Source organism: Nyctereutes procyonoides, unplaced genomic scaffold, assembly GCF_905146905.1.
Source record: "Nyctereutes procyonoides isolate TBG_1078 unplaced genomic scaffold, NYPRO_anot_genome, whole genome shotgun sequence".
NCBI lineage: Eukaryota > Metazoa > Chordata > Mammalia > Carnivora > Canidae > Nyctereutes > Nyctereutes procyonoides.
In genome coordinates this window covers 900,553-912,742 of record NW_026575035.1, presented here as the reverse complement: position 1 = coordinate 912,742, position 12,190 = coordinate 900,553, and the positions used below count along the sequence as shown (strand labels likewise).

The 12,190-nt window shown below is 38.7% G+C and overlaps 1 long non-coding RNA gene across 1 annotated transcript in view; it reads left to right on the top strand.

Annotated features, from left to right (window-relative positions):
• The window catches only part of LOC129505358 (uncharacterized), a 14,857-nt gene extending 4,224 nt beyond the window's left edge, over nucleotides 1-10,633 (top strand). The window contains exons 2-3 of the long non-coding RNA XR_008663513.1: nucleotides 4,212-4,289; nucleotides 10,572-10,633. This is a non-coding gene — a long non-coding RNA (uncharacterized LOC129505358). The remainder of the gene's footprint in view (nucleotides 1-4,211; nucleotides 4,290-10,571) is intronic.
• Nucleotides 10,634-12,190: the final 1,557 nt, after the last annotated feature.

Below are 12,190 nucleotides of genomic sequence, written 5' to 3'. Positions count from 1 at the left end.
GAAACATTTCTGCACTTGTAAGCTCCTCAGAGAAGAATACTAACTACAGGGCAGTATTATTTCACGAGCAATGGGCTTTACTTTGTCATTAAAGTTGTTCCATGTATAATTGCTGGGATCACCTTCATAAAGTGCGTCTTTAGTACACATATTTGTAATTCATTAAGAGCACACGCTTATTTTGGGAAATTCCATTTTAGAGACATGGGCACTGAACTTGTGAGAAGGCAACTATTTTGCCCAAATTACTGTGTGCCATCTGAAGCCTAGAAGGGATGGATAGCAACAGGGGATCCTGGTGTGGTGCCTTCTGTACCACACAGGGGCTCAGCGACTCCCCATAGATTATTTACATGAGAGAGATTTTTAAGAATTTCATTTTGTGAACGGTTCTTTTGAGGAGGTGCTTCTACAAAGGGGCCTGAAGATTATACTAGGAAGGTCTTAAATTAGAAAAACATAATTTGGGGACACCTGAGTGTCTCACTAGTTGGGGGAGGGGGCGTCTGCCTTCAGCTCAGGTCGTGATCCCAGGGTCCTGGGATCGAGTCCCACATCGGGGAGCCTGCGTCTCCCTCTGCCTATGTCTCTGCTTCTCTCTGTGTCTCTCATGAATAAATTTTTTAAAATCTTAAAAAATAAAAAGCAAAACATAATTTTATTTTACTTATAAATCTTGTAATCTAAAGGGGGAGAGAAGGCCCAATCCAGTTCTTTGTTAATATCCTTCAATTGCAACATATTACATTTGTGAATGTCCTGAGCCTCTCAGTGTTTCAATAAGCATTTCTCCCTCTTCCCTTGGGGGTTCATTGTAGTCACCAATAGCTATAAACTGTAAAGATGGGATGGGATGTTTCATCTCATTAAGATGCCAAGCAACCAGGAGTCCTTCGTCCTCCTTACATCTGATTTATGCTCCTCAAATATGACCTTTAAGGCCTTCGTTGCTTTGCACACACACTGCATGTCCCAAGGGTACATAATTAAGTAGGTCACATGTCTCACACTGCATATTAGTACTTGCCTTTCAACATGCATTTCCTCTGTTGTACTGTGGGAAAATTCTCTTTTTCATAAGACAGTCTTGCACAAGTTCTTGGCATTTTGCACAGAAGAAATGTCCTTGATATATTGTGGGAACACTTAAGGTCATTTGGGATTTTATCAGTCATGAGAATAATTAGCCTCACGTTTTCTAAGGAGTAGAGCCCACTAGTACTAATTGTAGTATTGCCTTAGGCTTGTGCTTCTCGGGGTACAAAAGAGCTCTCAAGGATCAGAGTTGTGGTTGTACCTTTGCCAATTAAAGTATGTCAATAATGTTTGAATAATGCTATCCATAAAATGTCACGACAAAAATGAAAAAAAAATTTAAAATACATTTGATAATCTTTGACACTAATAAATCAGCCTGCAGAAATGCCTATGTCCCTGGTAGGGTTTCTATTAATTCCTCTCAAAATGGCTTTTTACTAAGCACGCTGTAGGATTTTCCAATCACATGAGTAAATAAATACACATGTTTCTTTATGCTTAAAATAATTTTGCTTTCAAAATTTTAATAACTGTGCATTTTTAGCATCAAGATAAAATTTCATTTTGCTGACCATAATTATTGAATAGTCAAAGATTAAAAAATATTTAGTGCAAATAGAGTTTGAAGAAAATCGGGATTACTGGCTCTGCTCCTCCACTGCACTATCACAATCTTTTTTATCCTTTGAAAATCAAGTTTTCTCCATCTAAGAAATCAGCTAGCGTAATCCTAGACGATGCATTTGTGTCCTAATGAATAGGCCTATTTAATTAAGTTGGATTGCATGACTAGTGACTTGCTCCTTTTAGGGATGCTAATAAAGAGACATCAACAAGATGCAGTTGAGTTTTCACATGACGATCCTGTTAAGAAATTAATTGGAGATGAAACAGTGGCAAAGAACACACAAAACCCTACAGAAAAAGTGATTCTTGCATTCAGTGTGCATACAAATCACCTGGTGAACGTGTTAAAACATGGATTCTGGTTCTGTCACTCTTGGGTGAAGCCTGAGATTTTTCATTTCTAACAAGCTGTCAGGAGATGCCCATGCTGTTTGGTGTGAGGGACCATGTTCTGAATAGCGGGCTTATCGACCATCACAAGGTGACAGCTCACCGTTTGTAGGAGTGTGGGTTGGCACATAATTCTATGGCACCACTCAGGGCTGAGCTGCCTCCTTTTGTTGTGCATTAGGAAATTAGAGCAATGCACTGGGATACAAAGTGTGCCTTCTGGGTTAAAACATACCAGTTTGCCTCGTCTCCCTCTTATTCCCTGGCTAGACCCGAACTACGGCTCTTGACTTTAGGAAGAATGGTGCTGATTTTATACTGAAATATGTTCATGGGTGATAGTGACCGGAATGTGTGGGCCTCAGTGTCAGGGATGTAGTCAAAAAGGGTGACTTACTTGGGAGAGTGTGAGGAGCTGTGCAGACTCTGTGTGTTTGTGTGCCTGCTTGTGCGTGTGCCAATATATGGACTTCCACTCATAGTTGAGGAGAATCATACTGCAGTGTGCTTCTTACTTTCATTTTCCCCCTAGAATGAGGACTGCTGCTTTCATTTCCAATCTTGTTGAATACAAAGACCTCCTTTTTGATTTTTTTTTAAAGATTTTATTTATTTTTATTCATAAGAGACACACACACACAGAGGCAGAGACACAGGCAGATGGAGAGGAGGCTCCATGCAGGGAGCCTGATGTGGGACTTGATCCCAGGTCTCCAGGATCACGCTCTGGGCCGAAGGCAGGCGTTAAACCACTAAGCTGCCCAGGGATCCCCTCCCTTTTGATTTAAAGTATAGCTGAGACACGTGGTTCACGTGTACAACGTAGTGATTGGACAACTCTATTCCTTACTCTATGCCTACCACAAGTGTAGCTACCAAGACCTCCTTGGTAATACAAACATATTAAAGAATTTTGTTATCCAACTGAGAATTCATGATCGAAACCTTTGAATTGAATTGTCCTTGATTAATCTTAAGATTATGTACATAAGTTTTTTGGGGGAAACTCCCCAAATCCCAAAATGAAACCAGTATACCTATGACAGAAGTAGTATTCATTCAACCTAGACAATAGTTGCTCTCTGCAGCCATGGTTTGGGAGACAATTAAGATGATCTGTTGAACCTCTCCCTTCACTATACTACATTTCAGTCTTCTGTTCTGTTCTCCAGGATGACTAATTTCCTATGAAGAATAGAGAGCCTGGAGAGACTAGAGATGTTGAACTTACAGAAAATCCAGAAGAATTTATGGGCCCCAGAAGATTTATATATATATATTTTTTTCTCTCTTTAAAAAATGTTTTTGAGTATAGCTGACACACAATGTTACATTTAGAGTTTCTGGCGTACAACGTAGTTGATTCAACTTCTCTATGTGTTATGCTATGCTAGCCCCACGTGTAGCTCCCGTCTGTCACCATAATATACTATTGGAGTATCATTGCCTGTATTCCCTATGCTGTGTCTCATATTCCTGTGACTTATTCATTCCACTTCTCCATACAGAAAATTAATTCGCAAAAGCAAGATATAAGGAATGTTTAGCTTTTTTTTTAAGATTTTATTTATTTATTCATGAAAAACACAGAGAGGAGAGAGAGAGAGACACAGGCAGAGGGAGAAGCAGGCTCCATGCAGGGAGCCTGACATGGGACTTGATCCCGGGTCTCCAGAATCACGCCCTGGGCTGAAGGCGGCACTAAACCACTGGGCCACCTGGGCTGCCTCTAGCTTTTCTTTAACATAATAAATGATGAGGTACTGACAAAAAAAAAAAAATCGAAGACTCTGTTTCACATGTTTTTATGAATACTTCAAGATATTTGTTTTTGCTTCTTTCTATTTAACTGAGTGATGTTCCCTAGTAAATAAATCAACCAAGCCAAATAGTCATAGGTAAAGGCTTATTGTCAAGATTCTGCTAACAACAGAGGAGACTTCCATATTTTGAAATAAGGAATCTGTCTTCAATCTGTGACCAGTTTCCTTGTCTTGATGGTGACTTGCCCACTGTTTCCACATTCCAGTATTACTAATGTTCATATCACTGAGTTCTAGCTAATGTAATGTTGGATGAAATGTGTTCCTTTTCTAAGATGATCATCAAAAACTACCCCCTGAGTCTGCACTTGCTCTTTCTCCTGTTTTGACCAGCTGCAGACAGACAAGCACTGAGAGAAGGGAGGAGCCACAGATGAAAGGAGTCTTCATCCACGATTGACCATTTGGAAGGTGATCTGGAAAAAAAAAAAATCCTCAACAATGGACTGTAAATTTACAGAAAAAAACCCTCTATTGTTTGAATGCATTGTATTGTTTGGATTTATTTGTAACCAATAAGTCTACTCTAAGAAATACAAGTGAAAAATAGGAAATTGAGTCTTGTTTTGATGTCTCCATTGGGATGAACATTTGTATCATCAGGTGCTCCATAAATGTTTGCTGGAAACACCTGAATTCAGTACTAATCTCCAGATCCTGCTCCTTTTCCTGAGCCAGTGACCCAGAGGGAAGAGTCTAAGAGCCCACATTCCACTCAGACCTGTATCCAGAAATAGTGGGGGCTATTCCACTTTTAAAATTCTTTTTTTTTCATGTGTACTTTGCCCAGACCTGTTGCAAAGAACCTTTTGCATGAACGAATTCACCTGTCAGTATTTCTTTTTTGAGTGACTTTCTTTCATCTTACTCTAAAAGATACTCTAAAAAAAAAATTTTAAAATAAATTAAATAAATAAATAAATAAATAATACTCTTATTTGCAGTAAGAAAAGGCTAACATCACTTGGGAATAATGTCTCTTTATTGGCTAGGAAGGAGGAGAAAAGGATTCCTTGTATTGTAAAATATATATTGGGCTTAGTTTTAATCTCCAAGGAATTTGCGTTTTCCGGAAAGAGAGGGGAAATTATCTCCTATGATTATTTCTGGAATCTTCTCTTCATACTAAAGAAGTCATGATAGGCAACTGAATTCGTTTCTTGGGAGACTACTCTCTGGCCTTGGTGGGCTAGCTATAGGAGATCTTTTACTCTGAAGATTTTTCTTTATACATCAAAATAGTGATGTGTCCTGTTTTCAAAAGATATTTAAGTTCGTAATTAATTGTATTAGGTACCTAAATGTTTATGTTCCTAATTGTATTAAATACCTAAGTACTGTCTACTTAGTAGGAATGGCTCCTACTTTTTGTAAACCTCTTCTTTAGACAGAAACAGAAACCACAAATCAAATGTGTGCTTAAAGATAACACAGTTGGGGGGCCTGGATGGTTCAGTGAATTAAGCATCTGACTTTGATTTCATGAGGTCAGATCATGATCTCAGGGTCATGAGAACAAGCCCTGCATCAGGGCATGGAGCCTGCTTGGGATTCTCTCCCTCTCCCTCTCTCTCTAATAAAACAAAAATTAAACAAAAAACAAATAAATAAACCAATCACAGTAAAGCCATACAAGTGTCAGAACAGATGGCAACATCTAAAAGGAAAAAGTGTTTTGTGTGGAACGATGGAAGCACACACAGAAATCATGCCAAAGAAGAGAGGGATATATACTTTGTTTTGCCTGATTATTGCTCTTAAAGGATTCTTAAGCCAGATGACTCTAGAATGTGAGAAAGTACATTTCTGTTGGTGTGAGTCCTCACGTTTGGGGTCATTTGTTATGATAGCCATCTGAACTAATGTGTCTCCCCTACTGTGATGTAAACTCCTGGAGAGTAAGAGATTGTGTTTTGTTTATTGCTGTAGCTTTCCAGGCATAGACTGGTGCCTGGCATGAAGCAAGTGCTCAATAAATACTTGTCAAATGAATGAGAAGAAATAAGGAAATAGATCTCCAGCTTATTCGGAAGGTGTAATTTCCTTTTTAAATAACTTTCATAGTCATTATGAAATTATTTGCTCCAGAGAACCATTTTCTGGTTTGTCCTCATTCTGAAGACAGCAGTGTGTAGAGGTTAAGAGCTGAGGCTCTGAACTTTGACAGACTTGGATTAAAACTCTGGCCATGGACTCATTGGCAGCTGTGAGTTTGGACAAATTAATTAATATCCTTAAGCTTCAATTTCTGCATAAGACTGTTGGAAAGCTTAAACATCGATATATATTATATATATCATATATATATAATTCCTAGCTTGGTGCTTGACCATGTAAGTATATTGTAAATAGGAAATCAGTTTCATAATAATAATTATAATTAGTTGGAATTAATAGGAAATAGACTGAAATTTTATAGACTCAAATATCTTCTAAATTTAAATTGCTTTAAAGTGACATCCATCTAGTGTAACATTTTTTTTATTAAGAATTTCATTCAGGATCCCTGGGTGGTGCAGCAGTTTGGCGCCTGCCTTTGGCCCAGGGCGCGATCCTGGAGACCCGGGATCGAATCCCACATCGGGCTCCCGGTGCATGGAGCCTGCTTCTCCCTCTGCCTGTGTCTCTGCCTCTCTCTCTTTCTCTCTGTTACTATCATAAATAAATAAAAAAATTTTTTAAAAAAGAATTTCATTCAATAAACTCTTTCAAGCCAGAAAATTCCCTGCCACAGGGAATTGCAGATCTGTCTCTCTGTACTACATATAAGCCATGAGAATGTTGTATTAATTATGTGAAAAATGCCAGGAGTTCCAAGTTATAAAATAAATCCAGCCCAATCTGATTGGCCTACCTCACCGACTGTTTCAGGGAGGCTGGACAGGCAAGTGGGTTCTTGCTTCTTAACCCTTTCGTTTACTGTGCCATGATCTGTCAGTTTTTCTACCTCAGGAAAAGAAATGATCTCTACACTCTTTTTGTTGTGGTTCAGTGCCGAAATATCAAATACTGACATTGTCTGTCATTCAGGGATATGACAGTTCAAAAACTTACTCATTTGCGTAAGTTAGCATAACATTGAAACACAGATGAAAAATCCTGAGTTGCTCCATCACCACTGCAAATAAAATAAAATAAAAGTGAAAAAAGATCTTTAAGAATATGAGGAAATGTTTAGATAATAAAATTGGAAAGTAGTGCCAAGGAAGGAGGCAAGAAAAGCACATCTTTTTTTAATTCTTTTTTGAAAATTTTAAATCCAATTTGCCAACATATAGTAGAACACCCAGTGCTCATCACATCATGTACCCTCCTTAGTGCCTGTCACCCAGTTACCCTATCCCCACATCCCCCTCCCCTTCAGCAACCCTCTGTTTGTTTCCCAGAGTCCAGAGTCTCTCAGTTTGTTTTCCTCTTTAATTTTTCTTCATTCAGTTTCCCCTCCTTCCCTTATGGTCCTCTGCACTATTTCTTATCTTCTGCATATGAGTGAAATCATATGATAATTGTCTTTCTTCGATTGACTTATTTCACTCATCATAATACCCTCGAGTCTTATCCACATCAATGTAAATGGTGGCTATTCATCCTTTTTGATGGCTGAGTAATATTCCACTATGTATATGTGTGTGTGTGTATGCCACATCTTCTTTTTTTTATTTACAATTTTCTTTTTTTAAAAGATTTTATTTATTTATTCATAGAGGCACAGAGAGAGAATGAGAGGCAGAGACGCAGGCAGAAGGAGAAGCAGGCTCCATGCCAGAGAGCCTAACGCGGGACTCGATCCAGGGTCTCCAGGACCACGCCCTGGGCTGCAGGCGGTGTTAAACCGCTGCACCACTGGGGCTGCCCCTGCCACATCTTCTTTATCCATTCATCTGTCAAAGGACATTGTGGCTCCTTCCACAGTTTGGCTATTGTGGACACTGCTGCTATGAACATTGGGGTTCAGGAGTCCCGTCATTTCACTACTTCTGTATCTTTGGGGTAAATACACAGTAGTGCCATTGCTGGGTCATAAGGTAGCTCTATTTTTAACTTCTTGAGGAACCTCCATGCTGTTTTCCAGAGTGGCTTCACCAGCTGGCATTCCCAGAAAGGTATGTCTTTAAAAGGCAAGACAAGGGGTCTTAATCTGTTTTGTTACTTTGTTCATTGAACATAAAAATATCTATTAGACTTCCATAAATTCATTCTCAACCTCAATCCCTTTAATTTTCTCCTAATTGTATTTCTTAACTCTGAGGTAACATAATTTGGGGGTTTAGAGACAGCATATGTACTATATACTATACACAAATCTCAGCTCCTTATGCTGGTGGAGGAAATCTTGCCTGCTCTTACCTTCCCACTCCAGGCTCCACCACCATGGATTCCTTTCTATTCCTTAAAAATAAAGCTGAGGAGCATAGCTGCTTCTTTGGCCTGGGAATGTACTTTCCGTCATCTGTTTATGGCTGGGTTCTTTGGAGAAGCTTCCCTAAATCCCTGCTTGCACATCATCCTGGTTTTATTCTTGGCCCAGCATGGATATTTTTCTCGGTTGTGTGTAAATGTGTGTTTGACTTTTTTTTTTTTTTTGTATGAACTGGTCATCTCCTATCCCATTACAAAGTAAGCTCTGTGAAAGCAAGACTCTGTTTATTTTGTCTGCTGCCATATGCCCGGTGCCTAGCACAGTTCTTAGTATAACCTAGTAGATGCTAGTAAATACATCTTAAATGTAATCGAGGCAATAGCATCCTAAACATTAATTTTATTTTTAGTTTCTCTTCTCAGTCTTGGGTATTCCAGGTTCTGATTTCCAAATTTTGAATTCCGTCTGAGATATTACAAATCCTGACTTCTGTCACTACAGAATGATATTTAACGTTAACGTGTAATATTAGACACTGAATACTAATACATCCTGATGTTGGACTCTAAGGTTCATGAGGAGTGCAGTTGGAGAGCCCTGGGCTAGGAGATTCAGGAAGGTGAATGTTACCTTATTACTAGAATTTCTTCAACTTTGACACTCTTTGAGGAAAGCCCATGCAGAGAAACACTGACAGAGAAAGGCAAGAAACAGCTTTATTAAGGAGTGGTTCTGGCACCTTAGATCCCAGTTGAGGGCTGCTAATCAAATGCCCTAGAGCAAGAGGCATAAGCCCATGATCTGAGGTGTGAGGGGGAGGCAACACCATTTTGATAGTTTTATTTTCTCAGGCTCAGAAGAAAATCTTAGAATCTTACCACTCTGGCCAACAACAAGATGCAAATCATAGTAAATGTCTAAAACACCAGAGATGGACATTGACTCAGCTCCTGTATGAGAGAGGACCCTTGTTCTTTTACTATTCTAGACACTTCGATTTAAAGAGAAGAATTGCATGTAGTAGATATATCCCTATCTAAATAGTGGTACAGATTCTTAAAAAGTTAAACATTCACTTACCAGATGACCTAGCAATCCCACTGATAGGAATTCACCCCAGATAAATGAAAACATGTGTTCACTCAAAGACTTGTATTTGAGTGTTCCTAGCAGATTTATTCATAATAGCTGAAAATTAAAATCAAGAAAAGAACTGGTGTTGGTGAATAGGTAAATTGTAGTCTCTATGTAATGAAATATTACTTAGCAATAAAAAAAATCCACTTATATATGCAACATCACAGATGAATCTTAAAAACATTACATTGAGTAGAAGAAGCCAGGCACAATAGAGGGCATGCTGTGTGATTTTATTTTATGATATTCTAGGAAAAGAAAAACTATAGTGACAGAAAGTAGAGTATTTATCAGGAGCATCAGAGCTGGGAGAGGGTTGAGGGGAAGGAGAATGTTTTTGCACAAGGGGAATGTGTGATTTTTGGAGTCATGAGAAATGTTCACAGTAGTGGTCGTGTGTACACAACAGTATACGTTTGTCAAAGCTCATCAAAACGTGCCTTAAACTGATGAATTTTATTTTATATTAATCATAATGCCACAAAGCTGGTTAAGTATACACTAAGTATATATATCCCCATAAATACTCTGGAATCTGATACAAAGTTACTAGTTGCTTCTTCCTTTTGAAGAGGGGGGAGGGGAGAAGGTAGATGTTTTTCTCCCATTTAAAAGAACACCCTCTAGGGCATGTTCTAGCAAAATTACAATGGGTGACATACTTTCTGTTTCACTCTACATGGCTCTGAACGGTTCTTCTCATTTCACATTTTGTGATTACAAATTCTTCTTTGTGTTCTTAGGCGACCTGTTTTCTGACTAGGATTTTTTTTTTTTTTTCCAGCAGTACTAGGGGATGGAGAGGGGACATAAGAGGGAGAGGGAGTGGCTGCAGGGTTATGCTCTTTCTATGAAATAGGAAATGAATAGTCAAGGACTTTTTTTTCATGGTTTGTTCATGTGTAGGTGAGTTGTGATTTGAACTATGCTTTGGCCTGATGTGTCTCTTACACTTTTAGGGTATCCCCATCAGGAACCCTTCATTTTCACCAAGTCCAAATATATGGCAATTTAAGTAGAGCCTGGGTAAATAAGCCAATATGCTAAAGTCCCTTTGACTCACAGCTCTAAGTTGAGCACTTCCATTAGTGAATTTCATTAGGGTCATGCTAATGCTATTAATAGGTTTCACGAGGGTCATGCTACTAATATGTATGATGATTTTAGTCTTTTTTTTTTTTTTTTTTTGATTTTAGGTCTTTGAGCAAATTTCGCTGGAGTTTTGACCTCAACCTGGCTAAAGAACTTAATAAACAGGTAACAAGGGACAAAACCAGGTTCTGCCTCTTAAATGTATACTTTGCACTATGTTGCTCTTTAATTATCCCTGTTAATTAGCTGTTAAATATCCCTGTTAAATAGATAGGGGTCTATCTAACTTGAATTAAATAGTTGAAGATCTGAGGCAGTGAAGGAATAAGTAAAAATCAACCCACAGTAGACGGATGGAACTTAAGTCAAACCTCCTCTAGGGTATCAAGTGAGTATTTATTCCCTGAAACAAGGTGTGTCATTGTAGGTTTACTGCAGTAGATAAAGGTATGGCCACTTGAAACCGGAGATATCTTCAACTAAACAAGCCAGGCTTATTTATTGTCCCCCTCCTCACTGAAGGAAGAAATGAGATGACTTGTATATCCATCTTCCGTTGTCTTTTGTAGATGATAAAATTCCAAGTATGTGGGAAATTATTTTCATTATGTTGGCGATTCTCAATTTGGAAAATGAAAATTTTTTCCTTTTAAGGACTGACTTCTCAGGGAAGAAGATTATCCCTAGTCCCAATCTGCTTAATTTAAAGGGAAACAGGTATTTCTGACCATTGCTAAATCCCACAGTCTTCCAGGATTCGACTGCACCCAGGCCAAACTCTATCCTAACCGGGCCGCTCCTGCCATCTAGTGACCTGCTTCCAGAACTACACGGACAGGGCATTTACCTAGTCTGATCTGCTCAAGGGTCAAGAATTATTTTTAAGTTAATGAGTCATGTGATTAGCTTTGACCTTCACGTCCTTTCATCCCTACCTACTGTCTGTGTGACCTTGGGGAAAATTACTGAATACTTCTGAGGCTCCGTTTATTCACCTGTAGAATGGGAATAAGGACCTACCTTTTACAGTTTTCACGAGGCCGGTAGGAGATAATATATGGAAAATGCTGAGCAGAGTGCCTGGCACAAGTAAATCCTGAATAAAGATTTGATGGTTTGTATTTATGATTATGCAAGTCCAGAACTTAAAAATAGGCCAAAGTATGCAAAATCAAGTTATGCTATATGAGGTATTTCAGAATAAATTAAGTATATAATATTTAAGGCTTGGAAGAAGATCAAGTTTATTTAGGCTCTTTGTGTTCGCTGCCAGCAAATGCATTATTGCACTTGCCTCATTCCAAGCCTTTCCCCACCTCATATTGAATGTTCCCGTCATGGCAGACAACTCATTACTTTGCATACATTTTAATGCCTTTCTTTCTTTTTTTCTGAAATACTCTCCCTCACATTTTTACATTTCACAGTCCTAAACTCCCAACTCAAATGTCAGCTTCCCATATACTCCTCTGGTGCTGTCAGGTGGAGTTAAATGCCACGTAGCCTTTAATCTCATCTCTATTAGAGCATCTGACAGTGTCTACTGGAGAGAAACAGGAATCAGGCGTGTGTGGCCGCATAACTAGAGTGTGAAGTGCCTGCTGTGGGATATCATGTATTGTCTTTGTATCTTCTCTCCCCCAAAACAATGCCTAACACAAAGACTTCACGCAACACTGCTCCACAGAAATGAAAGTTTGGCAAATATCTTAGAACAACTTTT